We start from the raw sequence: 25,583 nt of genomic DNA, 5'->3' as shown, positions 1-25,583 counted from the left end.
TGGGACCGAATCAGTGGGAAGCCTCACGAACGTGGAGGGGGGCTTTGACGCCCAAGCAATCCTGTAAGAGTGGAGCATGTACATCCTTATTCACATGCTATTTGTGTGTTGAGACAAGCTCAGGGCTTTCTTTACTGACAGATGCTATTATACAAAGGGCAACTTATGTATATCTTTTGCCTGTTGTATACAAAAGGCAACTTACCCTGAGAATAAATGGAAACTTTTAAATCTTAGAAAAACAACCAGGCAATGTTTTAAACTTCTTTTGGTGTGAAGGAAAGTAAAACATTTGATTTTATATTTATTTATTTAGTTTAGAGAAAATTTGTAATTATAAAAACACTCTAATACCTACTGGGATGATTATTAATTTAAAAAAATAAAACAGAAAATACTAAGTGTTGGCAAGGATGTAGAGAGACTGGAAATCTTGTGCACTATTGGTGGGAATGTAAAATGGTGCAACCACTATGGAAAACAGTATAGCGATTCTTTAAAAAAATTTTTTTAAACATTTATTCATTTTTGAGAAGAAAGAGAGAGAGAGGGAGAGCGACAGAGGGGGAAGGACAGAGACAGATGGAGACACATCTGAAGCAGGCTCCAGGCTCTGAGCTGTAGGCACAGAGCCCAGCGTGGGACTAGAACCCACGAACCACGAGATCCATGACGTAAGCTGAAGTTGGACACTTAACCAACTGAGCTACCGATGCATCCCTATACTGATTCTTTAAAAAAATTAAAATAACCATATGATTCAGCAATTCCATTTTTGGGTATATATTCAAAATAACTGTAAACAGGGACTCAAAAAGATATTTGCACACGCATGTTTACAGCAGCGTTATTCACAATACCTAAAGGTGGAAGCAATCTAAGTATTCTCTGACAAATGAATGGATACACAAAATGTGGTCTATACACACACTGGAATATTACTCAGCCCTAAGCAACAGGATATTCAGGGCGCCTGGGTGGCTTAGTCAATTAAGTGTCTGATTCTTGATTTCATCTCAGGTCATGATTTCACAGTTTGTGAGTTCGAGCCCCATGTGGGGTTCTGTACTGACAGTGCGGAGCCTGCTTGGGATTCTCAGTTTCCCCCTCTCTCTCAAAAGTAAATAAACGTTAAAACAAAAAAACAAAACCAGGCTATTCTGACACATGTTACAGCATGAATGAACCTTGAGGGCATTACACTAAGTGAAATAAGCCAGTCACAAAAAGATAAATACTGTTGAATTGCACTTATATAAAGTATCTAGAGTAGTCAAATCCATAGAATGATTGCCTGGGGTTGAGAGGAGAGAGAAAAAGGGAGTTGTCCTCTGGGTACAGAATTTAGTTTTAAAAAATGAAAAAGTTCTAGAGGTTGGTTACACAACTAAGTAAACTAACACTACTGAAATGTACACTTAAAAACGGTTAAGACAGGTGGGGTGCCTGGGTGGCTCACTCACTTGGTTAAGTGCCCGACTCTTGGCTTCAGTTCAGGTCATGACTTCCCAGTTTGTGAGTTTGAGTCCCATGTCAGGCTCCCATGGTGATGGTATGGAGCCTGCTTAGGATTCTCTCCCTCTCCCCCTCTCTCTCTGCCCCTCTCCTGCTCATGCATTTTCTCTCTCTAAAAATAAACAAATAAATGTTAAGACTTTAATTTAAAAAAAATGGCAAGGCAGTATATTTTATGCTATGTTTATTTCAACATAATTAAATTTTTTTTTTTGTAGAAAAAAGGACTTTAAGAGTGTTGAGAAAGGCTATTTTTATTTACTCCAGAACCACCTGGGGTTCTATTTTTTTTTTTTCAACGTTTTTTATTTATTTTTGGGACAGAGAGAGACAGAGCATGAACGGGGGAGGGGCAGAGAGAGGGGGAGACACAGAATCGGAAACAGGCTCCAGGCTCCGAGCCATCAGCCCAGAGCCTGACGCGGGGCTCGAACTCACGGACCGCGAGATCGTGACCTGGCTGAAGTCGGACGCTTAACCGACTGCGCCACCCAGGCGCCCCTGGGGTTCTATTTTTTAATGATAGATATTGGATTGTATGTCTCTAGGGCTTAGGAAAAGAGCCATGTCGTTTGTTACTCTGTTCTGGGTATAGAGACACCAATAAGTCTGACTTAGAGTATAAATTCTAAGAGCTCAAAGAACATATCCTTTTTAAAATTTGTGTGTGTATCTAAGTACACAGAAAAGTTCTGCGTTTAGTGGGCATTCCAGAACTACTGAGTGGCTATATGTTTTTAAAGGAGAAAAATGAAATTATAAAATAGCTTAAAGTTTATCTTTGGGCCAATGAGCCAAAGATTTCATTTCCTTAAAGAATGGCATATAATGCCGTGCAATTATTGGTTCCATAGTCACAGTTTGCCAAGAGGTGGCTTGTGAAGAAACATAAACTCTGGTGGCCCTAGTATGGGTTCAAACCCTCTAAATTCTAGCTTTCAGAGTCTAAGCTGTAAATGGGAAATTCTTTCTTCTTTTTTTTTTTTAAATTTATTGTCAAATTGGTTTCCATACAACACCCAGTGCTCATCCCAAAAGGTGCCCTTCTCAATACCCATCACCCACTCTCGCCTCCCTCCCACCGCCCATCAACCCTCAGTTTGTTCTCAGTTTTTAAGAGTCTCTTATGCTTTGGCTCTCTCCCACTCTAACCTCTTTTTTTTTTTCCTTCCCCTCCCCCATGGGTTTCTGTTAAGTTTCTCAGGATCCACCTAAGAGTGAAAACATATGGTATCTGTCTTTCTCTGTATGGCTTATTTCACTTAGCATCACACTCTCCAGTTCCGTCCACGTTGCTACAAAGGGCCATATTTCATTCTTTCTCATTGCCACGTAGTACTCCATTGTGTATATAAACCACAATTTCTTTATCCATTCATCAGTTGATGGACATTTAGGCTCTTTCCGTAATTTGGCTATTGTTGAGACTGCTGCTATGAACATTGGGGTACAAGCGCCCCTATGCATCAGCACTCCTGTATCCCTTGGGTAAATTCCTAGCAGTGATATTGCTGGGTCATAGGGTAGATCTATTTTTAATTTTTTGAGGAACCTCCACACCGTTCTCCAGAGCGGTTGCACCAGTTTGCATTCCCACCAACAGTGCAAGAGGGTTCCTGTTTCTCCACATCCACTCCAGCAAATATAGTCTCCTGATTTGTTCATTTTGGCCACTCTGACTGGTGTGAGGTGATATCTGAGTGTGGTTTTGATTTGTATTTCAATGGGAAATTCTTTCAATGATGGGTTGCTGTTTGGGCTTTGTACAACCTCCAATTTAGTACCATATAACAGCAAGTCCTTATAAAATGGTTATTATCCTTGAAAAGCCTGATCTAAAATATGTTCTGCCAGTAGATGTCTTTTAAATGCAATAATTTAAAAATATATAATAATTAATGCTTTAAAGACAAATATTACTCAAATAGAAATCTAATTCACTGAATTCTATCCTGTGAGTAATTTCTATAATAACAAATGTCATAACAGGATTTCAAAAAGCAGTAACTATATTACTCTAATTCAAGCCATAAACTAGCTCCATTTAAAAGTTACTTGGAAAAGCCATAACTAAAAGCAATGACTCATAGAGGGGCTGACTCCTTGAGAAAATGCATTGGCCTTTTTTTTTTTTTTTTTTTTTTTAGAGTAACTACAAGGGCCTCTTCCACACAAAGTTAATGTGATGCTATAAGTGAAGCAGATTTTTCTTAAAAAGTTATTACAGAAGTACCTCTCTACATCCACTGTCGATTTTTATACTCTGAAAAGGTTGCCCATTATCCTGAAGTTAGCATTTAGAGTCAGGCTTGAGGGAAAGGGAGTATACAAAGAGAATGAGGGAGTGGAGGGAAAGCAGATGCTGACACCAGCTTCTCCACTCACCAGCATGCTCCCCAGAGCCTCTGCCAAGTGCCCGTTAACAATGTTCTTCAAGGCTGACCTCATCCAAAGGAGAAAATACACCCCACGTGCCAAGGACAGCAGACAAAGTTAAGGATGACACCAGAGCATGGTTCACAGAAGAGCTCAGTCTTGACAGCTGAGTCTCTGGTGAGCACTGGGCTCAGGTTTATCTAGACAGTTTGCCCCCTCACACTTCCAAATAGAAGAATGATAAGGGAGGAGCAAGAGGAGGGAGGAGGAGGAGGAGGCAGAAGAAAGGGGGACCAGGGGATGAGGAGGAGGAAGAAAAGGACAAAGGGACCAAGAGGAGGAGGGGGAGGAGGAGGGGGGAGGCAGAGGCTGGTGGAGGAGAACTAAGAAGAGGACAGGAGACTAAATGAGGTAGGAGGGAAGAGAGGACACCTGTAGCCCGCTGAAAATGTTTCCTTGATTATAAGCTGAATTACCTGAAATGGCCACCAGTTGCCACTGTCCACCACCCCCCACCCCGCGCATCCCAGCCACATAGTAGGTCTCTTATGTCTGAGTGCATCATACCTGACATGGTCACAAAAGACATCAGGAGGCTCTTGATGGGAGCCTAGGGAATAATAGGAAAACCTAGGGAATAATAAAAGGGAACTTGCTATTTTACTTCTAGAGCAGGAAAGGAGCTTAAGGGATCTTCTGATGTCCTAAGCCCTTCTTTTCCTAAGCACTGAAACAGAGTTGGAACCATCAGAGTTGGGACAATTAGTGTTGGGAATTAAGAAGTTAAGGAGAAAATGCTGATTTTTCTACAACTATAGATACCACCAACATTTTATTGTTTTTAAATACAAACTATTATCGTTAATGTTACTAGTTAGGAAATGTTGACTTTTCTGCAGATGTGTCTGCACACATACAACCTCCAGCTCACTCTTACACAATACACACACCTGTGAGGAATGGTGAGGCATGATTCTGTTTGGGATGAAATGTACAGGTGTCTTGTGAGCCTAGAATCTCATGATTTATTAAAACTAGGAATGCTGTATATTATGCTTCAGAAAATAATCTCAGTGCAAGTTCTGTGGAAGTGAACCCCAGAGAAAAATTATTTTCTCTGCCTTCAAACACTATTCTACATATATCATTTTCTGGGGGGCGGAAAAAGAAATAAGGATCCTTGCATTCTTTTCTCACCTTTTATCTCAACGGAAATTACACTTGGTTCAAATCTTCCTTTTCTTCCACTTCTTGAAAACAGCCTGAATTCGGATTCATGCATACAAAGTTAGAAGTGAAAATATGTAGTTCAACTTTACCGATTCCCCTGTCTGCTACGTAATGCGTTAAAATTATGTGAGATGAAGGGCGCCTGAGGGGCGCCTAACTTCAGCTCCCGTCATGATCTCACAGCTCCTGAGTTTGAGCCTCGGGTCGGGCTCTGTGCTGACAGCTCCCAGCCTGGAACCTGTTTCGGATTCTGCGTCTCCCTCTCTCGCTGCCCCTCCCCCGCTCATGCCCTGTCTCTCAAAAAATGAATAAACGTTAAAAAAGTTAAAAAGAAAATCTGTGAGATGAAGTAGTTCTCAACTGAGCTTTCAATTACCAACTGCAGGTGTGTCTGCAACTCCTGGTTGGTCAAGTGACCTCCCGGCAGCCACGTCATCCTGCCTGCCTCACGCCTCCGTCACCTCCACCTTTTGACGCCACACAAGAGTTAAGCGACAACTAAGAACAGGCTGGTGGATCGACAGAAAGTCAAACATTAGACAGCAACTGTACTAAATAATTTCAAGACTGGGGGATTAGAGAGGTACGATGGGGTTCCCCAGGCTTTGTTTCAGGTTTAAAATCCTTACAAAAATTAAGTCACTACAATTTCTTAAATTTTTTTTTTTTTTTTAACATTTATTCACTTCTGAGACAGAGAGAGACAGAGCATGAACAGGGGAGGGTCAGAGAGAGAGGGAGACACAGAATCTGAAACAGGCTCCAGGCTCTGAGCAGTCAGCACAGAGCCCGACGCAGGGCTCGAACTCACGGACCGCGAGATCGTGACCTGAGCCGAAGTCGGATGCTTCACCGACTGAGCCACCCAGGCGCCCCAAGTCACTACAATTTCAATGTAGTTCAAGGAGATAAAAGTGGCTGCAGTTTCCAAAGTCACTGGAGCAACTTATCAGTTGTAAAATTAGTCAGGGCCTGCAACATGCCTCGAGTTGGCACAGTAGTAAAGAGTAAAAAATAGATTCTGTACAACTTTTGTTTTTTAATGTTTATTCATTTTTTGAGAGAGTGTGAGCAGGGGAGGGGCAGAGGGAGAGACAGAGAATCCAAAGCAGGCTCCAGGCTCTGAGCTGTCAGAACACAGCCCGACGTGGGGCTCGAACCCATGAGCCATGAGATCATGTCCTGAGCTGAAATTGGACACCGAGGATCCCCTGGAAGGAACAGTCATTGTTTAAATGATTGCCTCTAGTTGTTCTGATCTTCCAATGGCAGCAGGTGGTGGGGCGGAGCTATGAGAACTGTCCCCTTCCTGTTACCACACCTTCCAGCTCCTGGGGCGTGGTGAGCAATGCCACAGCAGCCCGGAGGGGACACAACCCACAGACGTGCTCTCTGACTGTTGCGCTGAGGTGCTCAGGACTGGCCTGTGTGTTTTGTTTTGTTTTTAACGTTTATTCATTTTTGAGAGGCAGAGAGAGAGAGAGCACGAATGGGGGAGGGGCAGAGATAGAAGGAGACAGAATCCGAAGCGGGCTCCAGGCTCCGAGCTGTCAGCACAGAGACCGACGCAGAGCTGGAACCCACAAACTAAGAGATCATGACCTGAGCAGAAGTCAGACGCTTAACCGGCTGAGCCACCCAGGCATCCTGATACTGTACAACTTTTAAAGTGGCAATGCCAGGTCGTTTGTCCTTCACATTTATCTGGCACTCTGTAGCAGAAAAGATAAGAATAACACAAATATGCTATTCATTATTCAGAAGGTCCATACAACCCATTTCAGTGAGATAAAATGCACCATCAACAGAAATTTTATGCAAAGTCTGCTCTTTGTTTGGTTCACTGAACTAAGTGCAAACCATCTGTTACCTACGATAATCAGAAAAAGTAAAAAATCGAGCCTTTTTTTTTCCTCTAGATAGCACAATAGCACTCCAAACAGAACTTATTTACTTAAAAGCACCACTTAGGAGGTTTAAATCCTAATGACTTTAGATAGCTTAGAACCCATATTAAAGTCATTTTATTTTTAGGTTAAGATTACATTTTTCCTTTTTTGGGGGGTGGGTGGGGGGTAAAAACAAGCCATTTAAAAAAAATAGTTCACATCCTAAGAATGCCACTACATGAAAATACCTTATTCAAATATGCTAATTTCTAAGAAATTTTAAAATCTAAAAACCTAGGTTAAAAACTGTACTTCGATTCCCCGTTTATAAACTTCCTACCACCTAAGTAATATATTACAAGTGATTATGATTTACTTTCACAAAAGCAGAATAGCCTGATATAAATCCGTGCTTTTGCTATGTCGAAATCTGGAAATCAAGTCTTCACTCTGCCCCTAGCTGTCTAACCTCAGAGAAGTTACACCTCTTAATATCTCAGTTTCTTATCCTATAAAAAGAGAGCCCTAAATTGTCATTCTTAGGAGCTTACCTCCTCGTCTTCCAAACCTGTCTAGCACTGTGCTTGGCCGGCACATACACAGTGCCAGGAGCTCAGAAATGGTCCACGGCCAGGGAGGCAGGAAGCGAACACTTCAAAGCTTCACAAATCGCCCACGAGACAGTTTTCAATGCACTGTTAAGTGTAGGGTTTGGCATGGAAAAACCAGTTATCACAACAGTATCTCCCCATTTTCATAGCGGCAGAACCAAATTTCTGGGATACGGAGCCTTATGCCTGTGTTACCATCTAACCAAAAAAAAAAAAAAAAAAAAAAGTGATTTTGTTTTAAATAAACTGTTTCAGGAGAGTTTAAAACAGGCACCAGCCCAAGATATGTTTTCAAAACTCTAGTACTACACATTTTATCGACACCCACTATTGCTTCTCAATGGCATGGAAATGTGCTTTGTGTTCTTTTCTTGATGAATACTGCATACAAAAGTCCTACGCCACCTACACAACCACTATGTCACAAACGTAATGCATTTAAAGAGGGCTCTTTGCAACAAAACAGTGCAAATCTTAACCACTTATAAAGCAAGTTTTGCAAAAGACAAGCATGTCAGTGGAGAAATCCACTTCAAAATTCTTCACTCTTGGGGCACCTGGGTGGCTCAGTCAGTTAAGCATCTGACTTTGGCCCAGGTCATGATCCCACACTTCGTGGGTTCGAGCCCCTTGTGCAGCTCTGTGCTGACAGCTCAGAGCTCAGAGCTTGGAGCCTGGAGTCTGCTTCATGTTCTGTGTCTTCCTCTCTCTCTGCCCCTCCCCTGCCTGCACTCTCTGTCTCCCAAAAATAAATCTTAAAAAAAAAATTAAAATTCTTCACTCTGCCTGTTTTTCATTAGGCACATTATTAAGCATCTGCAGTGATGCAGTCACTCTTCAGTTCTGCATGACGTCTTTAGTTCCATCACACTGAAGTGTATTAACTTCCAGAGATTTCTAGAATATCCACATCAGACTGACACTGAGCCATACGGCTGAATTTCAAATGCCATTCCAAAGATGCTCCAATTTTAGAGAAGAAAAGAGGGCACTGACTATTCTTATCTCTTATGTTTTTCTTCCCATTTATGTATATATTTACAACTATTCAATTAAAGTGATCTCAGCTATGCTTAGAATCAAATTTATTTCCTGGTCCATATGTAGACATAGAAATCTGGGAATATGGAAGAGAGAAAGATGGTGATTCTGGAAACAACGTAAGTCCAAAGTGTTCCTTTGATGTCAGGCCACTGCTTCCCTGGGCATCATGGTGTTACTGTCACAGCTTTCAGCTCAGCCCCCACAGCCACACCTACCTCTGAGCCAGATCTCAGCCCCTCCGTGGGCCACGAGCAGCTTTACATCAGCAAGAAGAAAGGATGTCGGACCCACGAAGACCCATCCGGCCCCCAGACGGTCTCTCCTAAGATACCCTTCCCAGGAGTTGAAAGGGCTTTCTGAATTGCAGGGGCCTCATTCTGGGTTCCTAATCACTGAATTCAGGGCAGCTTTTACCACCAGATATATTACAGAAAACTACTGGGGCATTTGTATTTTTCATGCATATGTGTGTTTCTTCTTCCTTCTATGAAAATATAATCAGAATGGACAGAAGAAGGAGGCACTCCTCTATCAAAAAACTGTTAAGTACCATTAGTTCAAATACAGTTGATGCAAATTATAGGAAACTTGTCATGAAACTTTTCATTAGAAAAAACAGTAAGTTGGGGCAGGCGCCTGGGTGACTCAGTTGGTTAAGTGTCTGACTTCGGCTCAGGTCATGATCTCATGGTTCATGAGTTCAAGCCCTGCCTTGGGCTCTGCACTCAAGGTGTAGAGCTTGTTTGGGATTGTCTCCTCTCTCTCTGCCCCTCCCTGACTTGCACTTTCTTTCTCTCTGAAAATAACAAAAGTAAAGCAAGGAAAAGAGAAAAGAGAAAGGAAAAGACAGGGCGGGGTGCCTGGGTAGTGCAGTTGGTTAAGTGTCCAACTTCAGCTCAGGTCATGGTCTCAGAGTTCGTGGGTCCCAGCCCCACGTCGGGCTCTGTGCCAACAGCTTGGAGCCTGGAGCCTGCTTCGGATTCCGTGTCTCCCTCTCGCTCTCTGCCCCTCCCCTATGCGTGCTCGCTCTCTCTCTCTCTCAAAAATAAACAAAAAAATTAATTTCTCCCATTTGATTCACTTGTCCAATCTTTTAAGAGTTGGACAGTTAAATTTCAGAGACTGCTCAAACAGCATGGACCGCGAGAATTTCATTAATATATCAACATGGTTCTATAACCTTCCCCTCCGAAACTGTTCATGTAAATTTGTAATATAGATTGAGCAGCCAAAGAGAAGAGGATTTGGTAGGGAAGTAACTCTCAACACCATCAAATTCCACAGAGATTAAACCATGACCCACCAGGGTGGAGATTCACTACACATCACACCCTTCACACAGCACAGAGTGGGTGCTCAATCTTTACTGCACGCTGGAACTCGCGAAGAAACTCACTAAGGACCTGGCCAAGAACCTTGGCAGTGCTGTTTGTTTCACGTGGTGAACAAAATGAACTCTCAGTAGGTTTTGGACTTGGAGGAAGTTTCTTATTCTTCTGTCAACTCTTTCATATATAAGTCTAGATGAGTGCAAAATGTCACACGTAAGAATTAAAACAGCAATTTCATTTTGCTTGATTAAACACAGCCAATCTGAAGTCATTTTGTTGCATTGACTGGCCTGGACAAAAGAGTTAAATTCCTAACATGGCCAAGATAACTCCAGAGTGTTAATGAGCCCTCAGCATGGAGTATCAAAGCTCATCCCTGGCTCCTTCTAGGTTTCCAAGAAACAGCTCCTAAATGATTGCTCAAATAACAACTGAATTAAAGAAACAGAATTGAAACTTGCTGTTGGATTCAAACAGAAATATAAAATTGTGTTGTTTAATATGATCATTAAAAGCAGAGAAAAGGTCACGCAGACTAGCCTGAATTTACCGGACAAAGAATTTTCCCAGAGGAATTCATACCTAAATATGATACAAACTATCAGTGAAGTTTTTATTCAGATTTTTATCAAGTTGCAAACATCTTGTAGACCATGAAGGCTATGCAAAATATTAAGTATTCTTTGCTTCAGGAGACCAGGAACATCATGGGAGTGAACACTGAGTGAATTTCAGGAGGAAAAAAAAGTCACTTTAAAGAAAACTGTCTTTCTGAATGAAAGGGGAAAACTTCATTTAATACAAATGTTTTCTACTTGAAGGAAAAACACAAAGACATTTGTAAAGATTTTTATTTGTTGATTTATTTAGGAGAAATTTATTTAAAGTTTTGTTTATTCATGTATTATTCTAAAATAATAATACATTGAATATCCATACCCCATCCAACCCAAGAACTTGGAAATAATACTTATTGGTCAAACATGAGCCAATCAGCAATGACATGACACCAGTGTGCTGCAAACAACTAGGATTAATGGAATTTTGAGCACCTAAGGTCCATCAAACAAAAACATTGTGAAGCGATTTTTATCTAGTAGAAATGGAAAGATTTGTCTAGTAAACTAAAGATGCAAATTAATTACCTGTCCTTCCCACCTCCATCCCCCTCTCAGGAGGATTTTTTTTTTTTTTTTTTAATGGTATTTTCGCAAGAACCTGAAACCTGGAAGGTGGAGCTCTGGCACCAGCTCCCTGTCTACATGGAGACCTTCCTTGTACCACCTTAAAGCCTGACTTAGGACTGAAGACAGGAGCTGTCTGACAGGAGCTGAAGACTATAGTAAATATAGTTTGGGTTATATAATCTCTTGTAAAACATGTCCCCCAGCCCCCACCCCGAGGGGCGCCTGGGTGGCTCAGCTGGTTAAGCATCCAACTCTTGATTTCTGTTCAGGTTATGATCCCATGGTTTGTGAGATCGAGTCCCACATTGGGCTCTGTGCTGATAGTGTGGAGCCTGCTTGGGATTCTCTCTCTCTGCTCCTCCCGCACTCATACACTTCCTCTCACTCTCTCAAAATAAATAAACTTAAAAAAAAAACCAGCATTTTTTTCTTCTACTAGGTCAATGGTAGACACTAAACTAAATGTGCTTTCTTCTAACAAAACAACCCTTCCCTCTCTAATGTGGGATAGACAAGTATCTCTTCAGCTATCAGCATTTCTAATCAGTCCTTTGTCCATCCCAAGCTGAAAGTAAAGATTGCAACCAACGCTAAAGTGTAGACAGAGTCTGCTTTCTTGATCTGCAGTGGGTGTTCTGTGGGAGAAGCAATAATGGGAAAATGGATGAAGACCTCTTTCCATTCTTAACAAGGCCCTTTATGGATTTCAAACTCATTAAGTTTGTGTAAATATACCTCCTTGCTTAATGGAACAACCCAACTGTTAAAGAAAGAAATTAAAATAATCTCATTCTCTTAATTTAATAATTTAATAATGTGGGGCACCTGGGTGGCTCAGTTGGTTGAGTGTCTGACTTCAGCTCAGGTCATGATCTCACAGGCTGTAAGTAAGTTCAAGCCCTGGGTCAGGCTCTGTGCTGACAGCTCAGAGCCTGGAACCTGCTTCAGATTCTGTCTCCGTCTCTCTCTGCCCCTGCCCCACTCATACTCTGTCTCTCTCCTTCAAAAATAAACATTTTTAAAAAATTTAATAATGGCTTTATTCTTCAAAACTTCCATCTAGGGGCGCCTGGATGGCTCAGTTGGTTAAACATCCGACTTCGGCTCAGGTCATGATCTCACAGTTCGTGAGTTCGAGCCCTGCATCATGCTCTGTGCTGACAGCTCAGAGCCTGGAGCCTGCTTCAAATTCTGTGTCTGCCTCTCTCTCTCTGCTCCTCCCCCACTCATGCTCTGGCTCTGTCTCTCTCTCTCTCTCCTTCAAAAATGAATAAAAACATTTTTAAAAAATTTTAAAAAACGATTTCCATCTAAAATATAATCTCCTAATGCATTTTAACTCTTCTTCTAAAACATTTCAGAATAGTTTGAATTTGCAATTAAATGTAATTTTCTAGAGGTCCCTGGGTAGCTCCATTAGTTGAGCGCTGGACTCTTGATTTCAGCTCTGGTCACGATTCCAGTATTGTGGGATCGAGCTCCATGGCAGGCTCCATCCTCTCTCTCCCTCTGCCCCTGCCCTGCATGCTAGTATGTGCTCTCTCTCATATATATATATATATATATACACACATACACACACATATATATATACATATATATATATAACATAATTTTCTAGAGGTCTGGGGTAATAAATGAAACACAATTTTGCCAAATTAATAGTAAGTATTATTGCCCTCCCAAATGCATATTTTGGTGAATAACTGCCCAGCCAGAACTCAAGTCCAAGTGACTCAAGTTTTACCAAAAAGCAACTAGAGGAAAAGAAAGAGTAGTTTTAGCAGCAGTAATAGTAACTATAATGATGACAATACCTAAATTGGTTGGGCATTTTGTCTATGTCAGAAACACAACACATATTTTTTTTTTAAAGTAAAGTTTGGAATAGATTGTTATCTCTCTTCCCTATAGCTCCAGCTTTTTTTTTGCCACCCGGATGACAGCTTTATCATTGTTCTTCCATTGTATGTTTCCTCGTTAACCCCTCCACTGGGTGGTCAATGCCCAGAGAACAGGAAACAAGTTACTTATTTTTTGCTTCTCTACAGACTCGAGATCTGGGCAGTAAATATATACAACACATATTTCTCCAAAATGGATTAACTAACCGCTGTTCATCTATTTGGAAGACTCCAAATAGAGTTATCTCATAGGATATTCTTAGAAGCAAAGTTACAAAGTCTCATTTCCTATTCCAGGAATCCTAATGGATCAAAACAGTATTAAGTAACTTGGATGCACATACAATTGCTAAATACTCTAAGTTTTGCATATGAGTTGTGGTAAATTCTGCCTACTAGTTTCACAAAAATCAAACCCAGTTGTTTCCACCAAATGCATAACTGCTTTTGGAACCCAGACAGCATGAACAGGGAGAAGGGTGGAAGATAAGTCACGTGCTTCAGGAAATACACTCTGCATATGATACAGAGAGGACTTCTTACTCCCACCACTCCAATATTTTTAAAGTTCTAGAGATTTTAGTGTGACTTTTTAAAGTTTATTTTTATTTACTTTGAGAGACAGAGAGAGCACACAGGTGCACGCCCATGCAAGGGAGAGGGAAAGGGAAAGAGAATCCCAAGCAGGCTCCACGCTATTAGTGCTGAGCCCAATGCGGGGCTTGATCTCACCAACTTCAAGGTCATGACCTGGGCGGAAATGAAGAGCCAGACGCTCAAATGACTGAGCCAACCAGATGCCCCTTAGTGTGCTTTTTAAAGTAGAAATTGAATTGCATTCTGAAAATCTGTCCTGAGTTCATATTTGAGCATAAAAAAATAAGACTGAACATGCAAAAAGACCCCATTTTTCCCTTAAGGTTCAATATACAGACTACTTAATTCCACTACCACTGATTCCACTGGTGACTCTCATCATTATCATCATCTACCAATATGGCAGCTAGATACCCACAGCCAAGGCAAGAAAAGATCCTAACTAACCAATCTTTATTCTTCTAATGATCAAAGTACCAACTTCTATAACATCTTTTACATAGAAGTAAAATAAAGAAGCTTTAAGGTGTACTGTCTTGATTTTCTGAAGAGACATGCATTTGTTTTTAAGCAGAACAGATCCACTTATCTTAAAATCTTAACTAAAAAAAGGGGGGGGGGGCAAAAGAAGTATCAAATGAGAGACTCTTAATTACAGTATCATTCAGCATCCTTAATGACATGGAGTTCCATCCACCATGATCACTAGGTTCACTAGGAAGTAGGCTTTGAAGGCAATAAACAGCATTGTATTACATATAATTGTATAAAGACCTAGGGAGGCTTCCTGAAGCCAGATTGGGTTAAGGAAAGAAAAGAATTTTCCCCAGAACTGTGGGAAAAACTAGCAAGAATCAACAAGGGAAATAAAAATTCTTTGCTGTGTATTGTTCACAAAATATTCCAAAAATGAATACAACATAGGGCTTTTTTTTTAACTCCTGGAAGAAAGGTTAAGGAACGTTCTTATACCATCTGCCTCACTGCAGAATCCCAGATTGGCTCACATTCTGAAGAGAGGTACTAATATGCAGCACCGGAAATGAATGGGTGGGTATGGATTTTATTTTTATTTTATTTCTTGAAGAGGGATGGAGAGAGGCATAATATTAAATTAATGACATCTGCAGAATGAAATCATCACATAGGACACTGTAGCCTGATGATTCCATCTTAGATGTAAGAAACCCCAAGTTTTATAACCACGTATGTCCATACACACCCAGAAAAATAGATCTTCAATAATGTATGTCCATACATACCCATGGATTTCTCTGAACAGAGATTCCAAAGTAAAAGTCTGAATAGGAACAGAAGAAATGCAACCCACATATTTAAATCCAGCATTTTAAATAAAAACCACTTTACCTCAAATCTTAAAGTCAATACAACTTGTACTTATCAATGAGAAGGTTAACTAATGACAGCAGAGGGCTCTCCTACAAACATGCAAAGTTTGAGTCCATAAGTACAAAGAAAACAATAGTACACTGTTTGCTTCCAGAGATTAATATTATGTTTATTAAGTTGGACATGAAAAATTAATAGATCAATCACGCTCTGATTATCTTAACTAAGTTACTGAGAACCTGGTCAACTATTTAGAGCCTGCTGAGAATGAACCCCTAGCTGTTGGTTTGGTTTTATCAAAGGCATCTCCAACACTGCCACAGCCATGGACAACAATTCTAAAACAATAGCCAAAAAGGCAAGTAAGAGACTATATGAGAAGAACCAAGACAAATTTGTTACTACCAATAAAACAAAAACGCCAAGCACAGGTACTTTTGATGATGAAATAGAAAGCAGCATCATTTTCATGTATTAGAGAGCGTGTTCCTTACTTGCTTTCTGGTATAGACAGTACCCAAGTCATCTGTTTATAGGTATTGTTACTTCGTATAAAATTACAACAAAAAAACCTACTCATAAATCCATCGATGAAAGGTTTCCTTAATGTAAAACTAACTGAAAAATCCTTCCAAAACTGGAGCTACACATAATTTTTGGTTGTCCAGTGTCTGGAACAGAATAGGGATTTTCAGTGAAGGAAACTTAATGAAGGAATATACAGTCAAAGACATAAATAGCACCCTTTCTCAAATTATTGAAATCAGTGGCATCCATTCAACAATGACATATTGAGCATGTGTCACGTGCAGACATTGTTAGGCAGTAGAATGAAAAGTTATTGCAACAGGTGACGATGAAAAGAATGATCTCATTAGTGTTTTTTTTAATGTTTATTCATTTTTGAGACAGAGAGACAGAGCATGAATGGGGGAAGGTCAGAGAGAGAGGGAGACACAGAATCTCAAACAGGCTCCAGGCTCTGAGCTGTCAGCACAGAGCCCGACGCAGGGCTCGAACTCACGGACCGCGAGATCATGACCTGAGCCGGAGTCAGACGCCCAACCAACTGAGCCACCCAGGCGCCCCAAGTTTTTTTTTTTAATCAAGGCTTTATCAGTATGTTTTTGAATACTCAGATTAAAGGTGTAGTATGGGTTAACCACGCAGATTTTGCAAACCATTTAGATGAGTGGTCTCACGTAAGTGAAATCTTACCGTTAAATGAGTTTTTCAGTACTAGTTGGATGACAAAACATTCAAATGAAGCATACAGTACTAAGCATGTGAATGTTGAGAAATAGATTCAACTAAAAATTCGGCTTTTGTTTTAAATGCTTAACATCCAGTAAGTGGCCTCTAAGAAGCCAGTCCTTAAGAATCAATGTGTTCATATCATGTTTGGGAAAATAATAAAACACACAGCAAGGTAGGATGTTTTCAATATTCTGTTCTGAAAGTTGGTCACTGAAGGGCATCAAAATAAAACTAGCAGATGGCCCTGAACACTTAAAAAAAATACTTACATAGGTATATAGGTAAAGGTATATGGAATAGCAAACAAATAAAACAGAAGAGAAGACAGAAACTAGGCTAAGTAGAGAAGCCACCAAAGAAAAATGATGAGAGAAAGCCCATTTGAAAAGTGGACTGAAAGAAGAAGAAATGGCCATGAATGAGGGCCCAGGTCTGGCCAGAAGAGCCAAGAGAAGCAATGACAACTTCAGCAAGGAAGCATGAGAAGACAACAGAAGGTGGGCCATGTAGAATGGAGCCTAGGCACTCCCACTCCGCAAAGGGGAGCCGGCTTCCGGTGGAAAGCAAGAACTTTAAAATTCTTCAGGTGCATATGTCCAAAACCCAAAAATATATGAGAATATGAGATGGAAAATGTTAGAGTATTCTGTCTTTTCAACCTTGTTTCCACTCCCAGCCTCCATGCTCTTTTACAGACTCTAAGTCCAGTGATAATGCTTAGAGACTTTGGAATCCAAAGGACTTTGCTGACGATGTGCTGAAGAGGCCGAGGATTCTGCAAACTGAATCCCAGGAGATACCAGACAGAGTTTTATTCGGGTCTCCAAGGCCACATCACACCCTTAAAGATTAAAATGCTTTAAGGTAAATGACATTCCCCAATCAAGGCATGATGTGGAAACAACTGAGAGGCAAGGGAGAAAGGTGAAAAAATCCTAATAAATAATGTGGCCTCTCAGCATTAACACAGAGCAGCCAAGTAGAAACTCTGTAGTAAAGCAAAATATTAAGAAAATGCATATGCTGTTCTGCACTAAAACAGTTCATATCAAACGTCAGTGCAACTAAAAGAAAAAAAGGGTTTAATAGTACAAAGGGAAAAAGCAAGATAAGAAAGCATATAAAACTATTATTATCCTGTCCACCCCTTAGACAAAAGAGCGCAAACACAAATACTTGTGATTTCCTGGGGAGATAATTATTATTAAGGCTCAGTGGAGAAAGAGGTGACTGAGGTTTTGCAAGAGTGCCAAAGTATCAAGTCAGAGGTCACATACGCACTTACTTGATATGCCAGGCCCCCGCCAACGTTCAGAACGCTCCTAAAATCTGACGATCCTCCCTCATTCAAGGATGAATGTTTCTGTACTTGCGACTAGATAAATCTTATTACCAGTCCTAAGAGTCCCCTGAACGCTTTTGCAGGCAGTTCTGCATGAATACTTCAAAGTCTCAACAGGTTGGACCTTTTTACTCCCGAAATCTGGGCACTGTTTCCACTTATAAAGACTTACAGGACTCCATGAGAGTACTTTTAAGGCCCTTTAAGATACCGTCTTTGAACACGTTGCTCCATCGTCTGGATACACGTGTTGGAAAGTTCTCCGCTGGAAGGGTATTGTGAGGCGATGGGCTAGGTGACTGCCGAAGCATCAAGAACGGCATTTCGAGTTCAAAGCTGAAGACTCCAGGCAGTAGGCTTTAAGAGTATAGCCCGTCCCCGACGGGCTTAAAACGGCACCCCTTTACTTTCAAACACACACCGCGACGGGCCATTTTACCTGTCCTACCCGTCCCGGTCAGGTCTAGGACGTGAAAGGCTTCCAGGGCTCCAAGCGCTGTTCTATATTTAAATCAAAACTCTCTGGAAGGCGACTTCGGGGACCCCTCAGTGTGCCCTCCCGGAGACGGGTGCCCAGGGCCCCTCTCCTCCCCGCCCCGGACAAGAGCGCCTCAAGGGCCCCCGCAGGGTCTCCGTGCCGGCCGTCCTCAGCCCCCGCGACCCGCGCAGTCCCCGCGGACCCCGACGCCTCGCGGCACACGCGACCGCGCGGGGTTGGCCAGGGCGAGGCGCAGCCCCCAGGGACGAGGGTCTGCGGCGGCAGCCCCCTCCCGCGGCCCCGGGGTTCTTCATCTCCGAGTCCCGGCGGCGCGGCCTCGGGGCCCTCGGCGCCCCAGCCCGGCCCTTCCCGTCCGGCCCCGGAGCCCAGGCCGCCCCTCGCCTGCGGTCCCTCCGCGCGACCGGACCCTTGGCAACTTACTGGGGCGGTGCTAGGGTCGCGCCGAGGGGGCGGTGGTGGGCGAGCGGCTCCGGGAGGCTGAAGGAGCGGCCGCCGCCTCGCTGGTCCGCGCGGAGAGGAGCGCCCCGGGCCGCTGCGCTGCAGAAGGCGGGCTGGGCACGTGGGCGCCCCTCTGTGTAGCCGTGCGGGGGGCGGGGCGCGGGGCAGGGCGGGGCCGCCTCCTCCCTCCCCCGCGCCGGCCGCCCCCCGTCCCGGCCGCGCCGGCCAATCCCCGGGGTAGGCGGCGTCCGGCCGCAGCGCCGCGGGGGCGCTCTGCAGCCCCGAGCCCGGGCACCGCGGCCGTGCGCTCCCTCGGGCTCCGCCCGCTGGGCGCGGGGCGTGCGGCAGGCTCCAGGGGCGTCGGGTCTGGGAAGCAAGGTTTGGCTCCAGGGAAGAGTGAATTCCTGCCTCCCTCGGGGGACCCAACCTCCGGGGCGTTGCCAAAGCTCTAAGGGGAATTCTTCCAAGTGGGGTTTTTGTCCCCCTGTTTACTTGTCCTTCAGAGAAGAATTTGTAAATAAGAGTAATCATAACATGCTAATGATAATGATAAATAGAAGCCCAGACGGGTATGCTTTGTCCAACAGTACTACTTCACCAGTAAAAAGCATGAAAGTTTCTAAAAATGTGCAGCTGCTATTCTGAAAATTCCAGTAATGTGAATAGGCTGTCATGACACTTTGAGGGTGGGCAATAAGAAAAGGATACTTGCTTTTTCCAAAAAAGAGCAGAAGTTACACAATCAAGGTTTCTCATACTGCGCTATTGTTTACTTTAGGAGTCTCCGATAAGATTGAAGTCACAATGTGAAACTGCTGGTTTTAACCCAAAAGGGGACAAAACATGGGCCTGAAGTCAGCAGTGAGTATATGTTATTATTTCTGTTTGAGAGCAAGATCCACCGTATTTTGTTTGACGTGATGGTAAACATCCTTTTTATTCACCTAATAATGCTATTAACTTTGGCGAAGTGCCAGGTTCATATTGATGCATTACACATATTTTTAATGTGATGTTCTAAATCATTCTTAACTTCTTTAAGACGGCCGTGTGTTACCAACAGAATCTCATTAAAGATTTGGGGCTTCACTCCAAAAAATGCTACATGCACAAAAGCTCAGTGACTATTTCCATTGTTGAGCAACTCAGGAAGCCAGGCAACAGAGCCCATTGAAGAGCTAGAAGGTCCAAAGTGAACCATGGCTGCAAGGATATTTGTTTTCTGTTCTGTTAAATGTCCTAAGTAAGAGTTTTTATCAATATAAACTTAGTTTTACAGTATAAAACAGATTTCTCAGGCAAATAATCATTAGTGATATAGAAGGAAGAGATATGTGGTGAATCTGACACAAATTTACTCATCCCATGAGGGTTGGGAGGCATTGCACCAAGGGGTGAAGAAGACTTAAGAGAGTATGTCTAATTTCTAAGGGCAAGGGATCTGATATAAAATTTTCTGCCCCGTTTTCTTAAAAACAATAAATAAGGGTTGCTATTTTAAATTTAAGAGATTATTTTCCTACACATTTTTATCTAAACACCCTGAAGGGACAGTCTGTGATGAGGTTGCATGACAATGATTTGAGGTAAACTAATCTACCTGACATTTAAAAACTGCCAATTTATTCCGATTCTGTGTCTCCCTCTCTCTCTGCCCCTCCCCCGTTCATGCTCTGTCTCTCTCTGTCCCAAAAATAAATAAAAAATGTTGAAAAAAAAATTAAAAAAAAATAAAAAATAAAAAAAAAATAAAAACTGCCAATTTAGTCAGAATACCAATCTTTGAGTTTATCTAGTAATCTGACTATCTGATTTTGGTGCTTCCTGAAACACGAACACATTGTGTGCATATGTATGAATAATAAGCTGTTTCATCTCTAAGCAAAAATGAGCAAGTCATTTCTAAGAAGCACAATGTTTGATAGCTCTCTTGACGCACTAGAGTTCGACTTAGGTATTCCTTTTCCTGTCTGAAGTTATTGATTAACTATTTATCTCACATCTCATTTTTGGTTACTTCTCAACTTTTAAAATGTGTTCAGATGAAGAAAGAATAGAACAGTCGCAGATCTATTATTTTGAGTCTTTAAGATGGACTATGAGAGACAAGGGAAACAGAAGAGTTAGAAACAAAACATTTGAAATGGGTGAAGCTATTTTGACTTCATCTGCGTTTCCATTTGCACTACTCTGTTCCTGCTACCCAGAATGGAATTTGCATCTTCTTCCCCCTTGAATACTGTTTTCACCCACCTCCTTCTACCTCGTCCTGTCTGGAGTCCACACTTTTCACTTTCATCCGTCTACCTTCCTCCTTAGGAATGAAACAGAAAATCCAGCTTAGTCATTTTCAGCAGCAGGACTGATCTAGGTTGTTGTCTTCCAAAGATTTCAGAAACATTTGTGCATATCGGAACTGCTAAGTTTTATGAAATTGCAGGGGATTTCAAGGGACTTTTGTGGCTCAATAAGTTCCACACCCTTTACTCCTACACTTGCCAAATACAACCAAAGTAAATTTCATGTCCGTGAATGAGGGACTTACTTGCAACTACCAAGACCTGAGTTGATTCTTGTAAGTTCTGATTTGACTCCATTATCTGGAAGCTAGTTGAACTAAGACAAAAAGCTAAGATCCCCATTTTTTTTTTTTTTTTTTTTTAGATCTTTGGATACTGGACACTGTTATAATTGAATTGGCTTGAAAGACAAAAAGGATTGGATCTGAGTTTCAGGCCGCTAGGGTTTCCAGGACTTTTCGGGCTAGTGTTGTTCTCCATTCCCCTTTCAAAAACGTGTCAAAACTTAAAGGCAATTTTCCACTGGATATGTTCCATGTTTGCCCATCCCTGAAGATAAGCAATAAAATATTGAAAAAATGGTTGGAAAAAACCCACAGTAAATCCTTAAAAATTATCTTTTAAATTTGTATTTTTCTGCTTGTCTTTTAACTAAGACCAAATAATGGTTTCGCAACGGTTTTTCAGTACTGTGCTGCTCTCCCTACGAATTTCCCTGCATCCTGTCACTTGGCTTGTTTCTGGGGTTTCTTTACATTGGCCATTAATCAAGAATCACCCAGAGCTCCACCCGCTCTGTGCTGGTCTCTGTTTCCTTCTGCCAGGATTCCTGCTGGGACTGTATCTGCTGGAAAAATCAGCTTTCTCAATCCAAACGTCTTCAGTCGGCCTATTGGTCTAAGGATTGAAAACCAGGAGTTTGGAAGAGAGCTCAGCTAATGTAAATCCTCTTTGTTCCTTCAGCCTTGAACAAGATTCTAATTGCTTCAGAGATGGCTTCCTAAGAACGTCCAATGGACTTTTCTCTGTTCTTATTCTGCCTCAAATTCTCTCCTGCTTGCTGTCCCTGTTTTGAAATGGTCTCCCCCACCCTCTTGACTTCCGTGATCTCTTGATTTTTTTCCTACCATTCTTATGACTTTTTGTCCTGCTTGCTAATTATGGAACTCTTAAGATTAAATTTTTGAATCACTCTTGTCTCTATCTGCCTTCACAATCATAAGATCCTAAGTCGCAACCAACTTAATGGCCTTGATCCGAAAAGCTACTTTACTAAGCCTCATCTTTCATCCTTGCTCCAAACTGTGTCTCTGGTGAAGTGAATTTCCCAGCGCCTGAAATTATATGGTTGAAAACAAATTCCCTCTCTTTCTTCCACTCGTCTCCCTCTCTGACTTCCATCTTACCATTCTCTTGGTACTCTAGGCTTAATACCTTGAGTTATTATTTACTTGTTTCTCTCCTTTATTTATTTTTGTTCTGTCATCCACAAAGTTCTGCTACTATTCCTCTGTTTGTTTATTCTTTATAACGGAAACACTCCTTTCTTTTGACTTCTATGAATTTGTATCCTTAATCTCTATCTTCATCATGTTAAGAAATACTATTGTAGTCTTTTTAAAAACTTTTTATTGATGATAAAACCAAACTAAACTCTTCTGTCATGGAAGTCTCCATCAACTGCTTCAATACATTGCCTCAAATTATCATTCAGATCTGTGCTCTCTGATATGGTAGCCATTGGCCACATGTAGCTCTTGAGCCCTTGATTTGTGACTAGTCCAAATTGAGATGTGCTGAAGAGTGAACTACATACCGAATTTCAAAGACTTAGGACAATCAAAATCATGTAAAACTGTCTCATTAAGAGTTTTTTCCCATTGATTACATGTTGCAATCATATTTGGGAGATCCTGGGCTAAGTAATGTATATTATTAAAATTATTTTTACCTGCTTCTTTTGATTTTTTTTTTTTTTTTTTTTTGTCAACACGACTGCTAGAAAACTTTAAATTACAAACGTGGCTCATCTTATGTTTCTATTGGACAGTGCTGTTTTAGATAATCGGCGAGCCAATTCTGGGCTGGACACTGTGAAACAGATCAGAGGCAATTTTTAATAAGGAAAGAAAAGTTCAGACAGCCCACCTTTCACAACCCAGCTGAAGAGATAAGACATTGATACAACCAGAAGGCAGACACCAAATGAGGCAAGAGGATTCCCCTTGTGGGAGCTTAGAGGAGAGAATTGGTCAGAAATACCTTTTCTGAAGAAGCAGAATTTCAAAAGATCCTTTCAGGGTAAATAGTATTTCTTTTCTGCAGCTGTACAAGCAAGAGGAAGGCATTCGGAGAGAGAGGAGGTAGAAAGCACCGAGTAGGCCTGGGGTAAAATTCATCGACCGATTTGTCTGGAATGAGCACTGTGCCCTGAAAGGGACTCAGGTCCACACAATCTCCTGTGCCTCGATGCACTCAATCACCTCCAGAATGACTTCTGCCTGCTTTCCATCCACTTCTGTCCTACTGCTTCCTTCCAGACTGTACCATACTCCGGACTTGAAGCTAGGAACTAAAAGTATATGCACGTTGCCAGCCAGATCTTTACCCTGCTTCTGACCAAGCTTCTGGAACGTGTGCTTCAAATGCATGCTCCTGGACAATGACACAGCATGGTGTTTTCACTGAGGAAACATTCTCCTCAACCAGGTAATCCTTTGAATGGAGAGTCCCACCCATGTAAAGAACAGGGCTTAGTGTTTATTTAAATTGCCACCTACCTAGGTTAACCAACCATTCTGATTTGCCTGGGATTTTTCCAGTTTCAGCACTAAAAGTCCTAGGCCTCAGGAAACCCTCCAGTTCCAGAGAAACTGAGATGGTCGGTCCACCTCACCTACTCTGCCATATTCCAGGCTCTGACTTTGTTTCTCATTTCTAGTCCCTGGCCTCCTGCTAATTTGCTTTCTCTGGCCACACCAGTGCTGACTTGACATTTTTTCTTAACCTCGGTTTTGTGATTTCTGTGGGGGAGAGAGAGGGTCACCATTCTTCCTATTAAATTCATTCATCTTCCATTTTAAAAACATGTCACTGCATAGTGTAAGGAGGAAAGGTGTTATAGACTCAGTCAAATCAGGGGAGATATTTCAGTTCCAAAAAGTGGGAACAGAAGTCCTACATGCAACAAGACTCATCTCGTCATTGGAACCTAATTATCTATGTCAGTTCCATGTCCTCCTGGGACCACTTCCTGCACCTCTGAAGCCATGCTTCTCATGTAAGTCCTTTTCTTGTTCTCAAGGGCTATCAGCTAAGGGACAGCATCAGAATGAAGTGAAAAACCCCTAGATAAGAAATTCAGAAAAGCAGGTTCAATTCTAAGTTGTGGCAGCAAAAGGGTTACGTGGTTCAGAAACTTCTAAGTCCAAAGGAATGAAGCCACGATGATGAAAAGGGTAGGCCGTGGGTTTGAACTTTTAAGATACTGAACTGACCACCCATGTCACAGATTCATAAAACTAGCTGTATTAGAAACAGCCACCCCAGGGGCGCCTGAACAGCTCAGTCGGTTAAGTGTCCAGCTTCGGCTCAGGTCATGATCTCATGGTTTGTGAGTTCGAGTCCTGAGTCAGGCTCTGAGCTGACAGCTCAGAGCCTGGAGCCTACTTCAGATTCTGTGTCTTCTCCTCTCTCTCCCCCTCCCTTGCTCATGCTCTGTGTCTCTCTGTCTCTCAATAATAAATAAACGTTAAAAAAATTTAAAAAAATAAAATAAACACTAAAAAAAAATTTAGAATCACCTACCCCAAAGTGCTAGCATCAGTCTGAAAAAATATCTAAATTCCAATTTCTACTTAGCAACAACTTCTTGCACAGGGCTGTGAATTCTAAGTTGCAAAACTTAAGTCTCAAAATATTCATGTGGAAAATGTTACTGTCTAGCACCTTCCAGGGCTTCTTGGTAGCCTTGTCAAAAAATTAAATTCTTTGAGGGGCACCTGGATAGCTCAGACGGCGAAGGGTCCTACTCCTGATTTCAGCTCAGGTCAAGATCTCACAGTTTGTGAGATCCAGCCCCGAGTCTGCCTCCGTGCTGGCACGGAGCCTGCTTGGGATTCTCTCTCCCTCTGCTCTCTCTCTTTCTCTCTATTTATCTCAATAAATAAATAAACCTAAAAAAAAAATTAAATTCTTTGAGATCAAACAATGCAAAGTAAATGAGCCTCTGGTGGTAGAGGGAAGGATGGACAGTTGGCTCCCTGCAAAGCATGACTTTGATGTGTTTGACTGTCTGGCTTAGACTCGCAAGATCCACTCCTTAAAAAGCTCCACGAGTTGGTAATGTGTCCTGAGACCTCAGGGGCTACGTGCCTCAGAGAGGATATTTCAAAAGATCCCACCCGTTTTGCTTTTATATTTGGATTGGCATGAATTGATGCCTCTTGGCTCATTAGTCTTTTTTCCCCCTTTTGTGTCCCAGACAGGGAGGCAAAGTCTGCTTTAACGATGAGCAGTCTGGTCCACCACACTTCTTCATAACAAGTCAATGCTGGCTCACTCAGGGAGGGCCAGAACACCTGGGATTCTCCCTTAATTATACGGGAGAGTCGGAGCTGCTGACTCTCAGTGGCTTGTCCCCTAATCTCAACTATCAAATCAGACCACACTGTGCAGAGCAACTGTGCATTTTTTTCCAGATGCTTAAGAGGA

General features: G+C 42.0%; 1 protein-coding gene across 1 annotated transcript in view; it reads right to left on the bottom strand.

Annotated features, from left to right (window-relative positions):
- The window catches only part of SLC7A2 (solute carrier family 7 member 2), a 75,805-nt gene extending 57,118 nt beyond the window's left edge, over nucleotides 1–18,687 (bottom strand). The window contains exon 1 of the mRNA XM_049631713.1: nucleotides 18,553–18,687. The gene's annotated coding sequence lies outside the window, so the exon portion shown is untranslated. The remainder of the gene's footprint in view (nucleotides 1–18,552) is intronic.
- Between the last annotated feature and the right edge of the window lie 6,896 nt (nucleotides 18,688–25,583).

This window comes from Panthera uncia, chromosome B1 (assembly GCF_023721935.1).
Source record: "Panthera uncia isolate 11264 chromosome B1, Puncia_PCG_1.0, whole genome shotgun sequence".
In the NCBI taxonomy this organism is placed as follows: Eukaryota; Metazoa; Chordata; class Mammalia; order Carnivora; family Felidae; genus Panthera; species Panthera uncia.
Note: the sequence above shows the minus strand (reverse complement) of the source record. Positions and strands in the feature narration are given on the sequence as shown.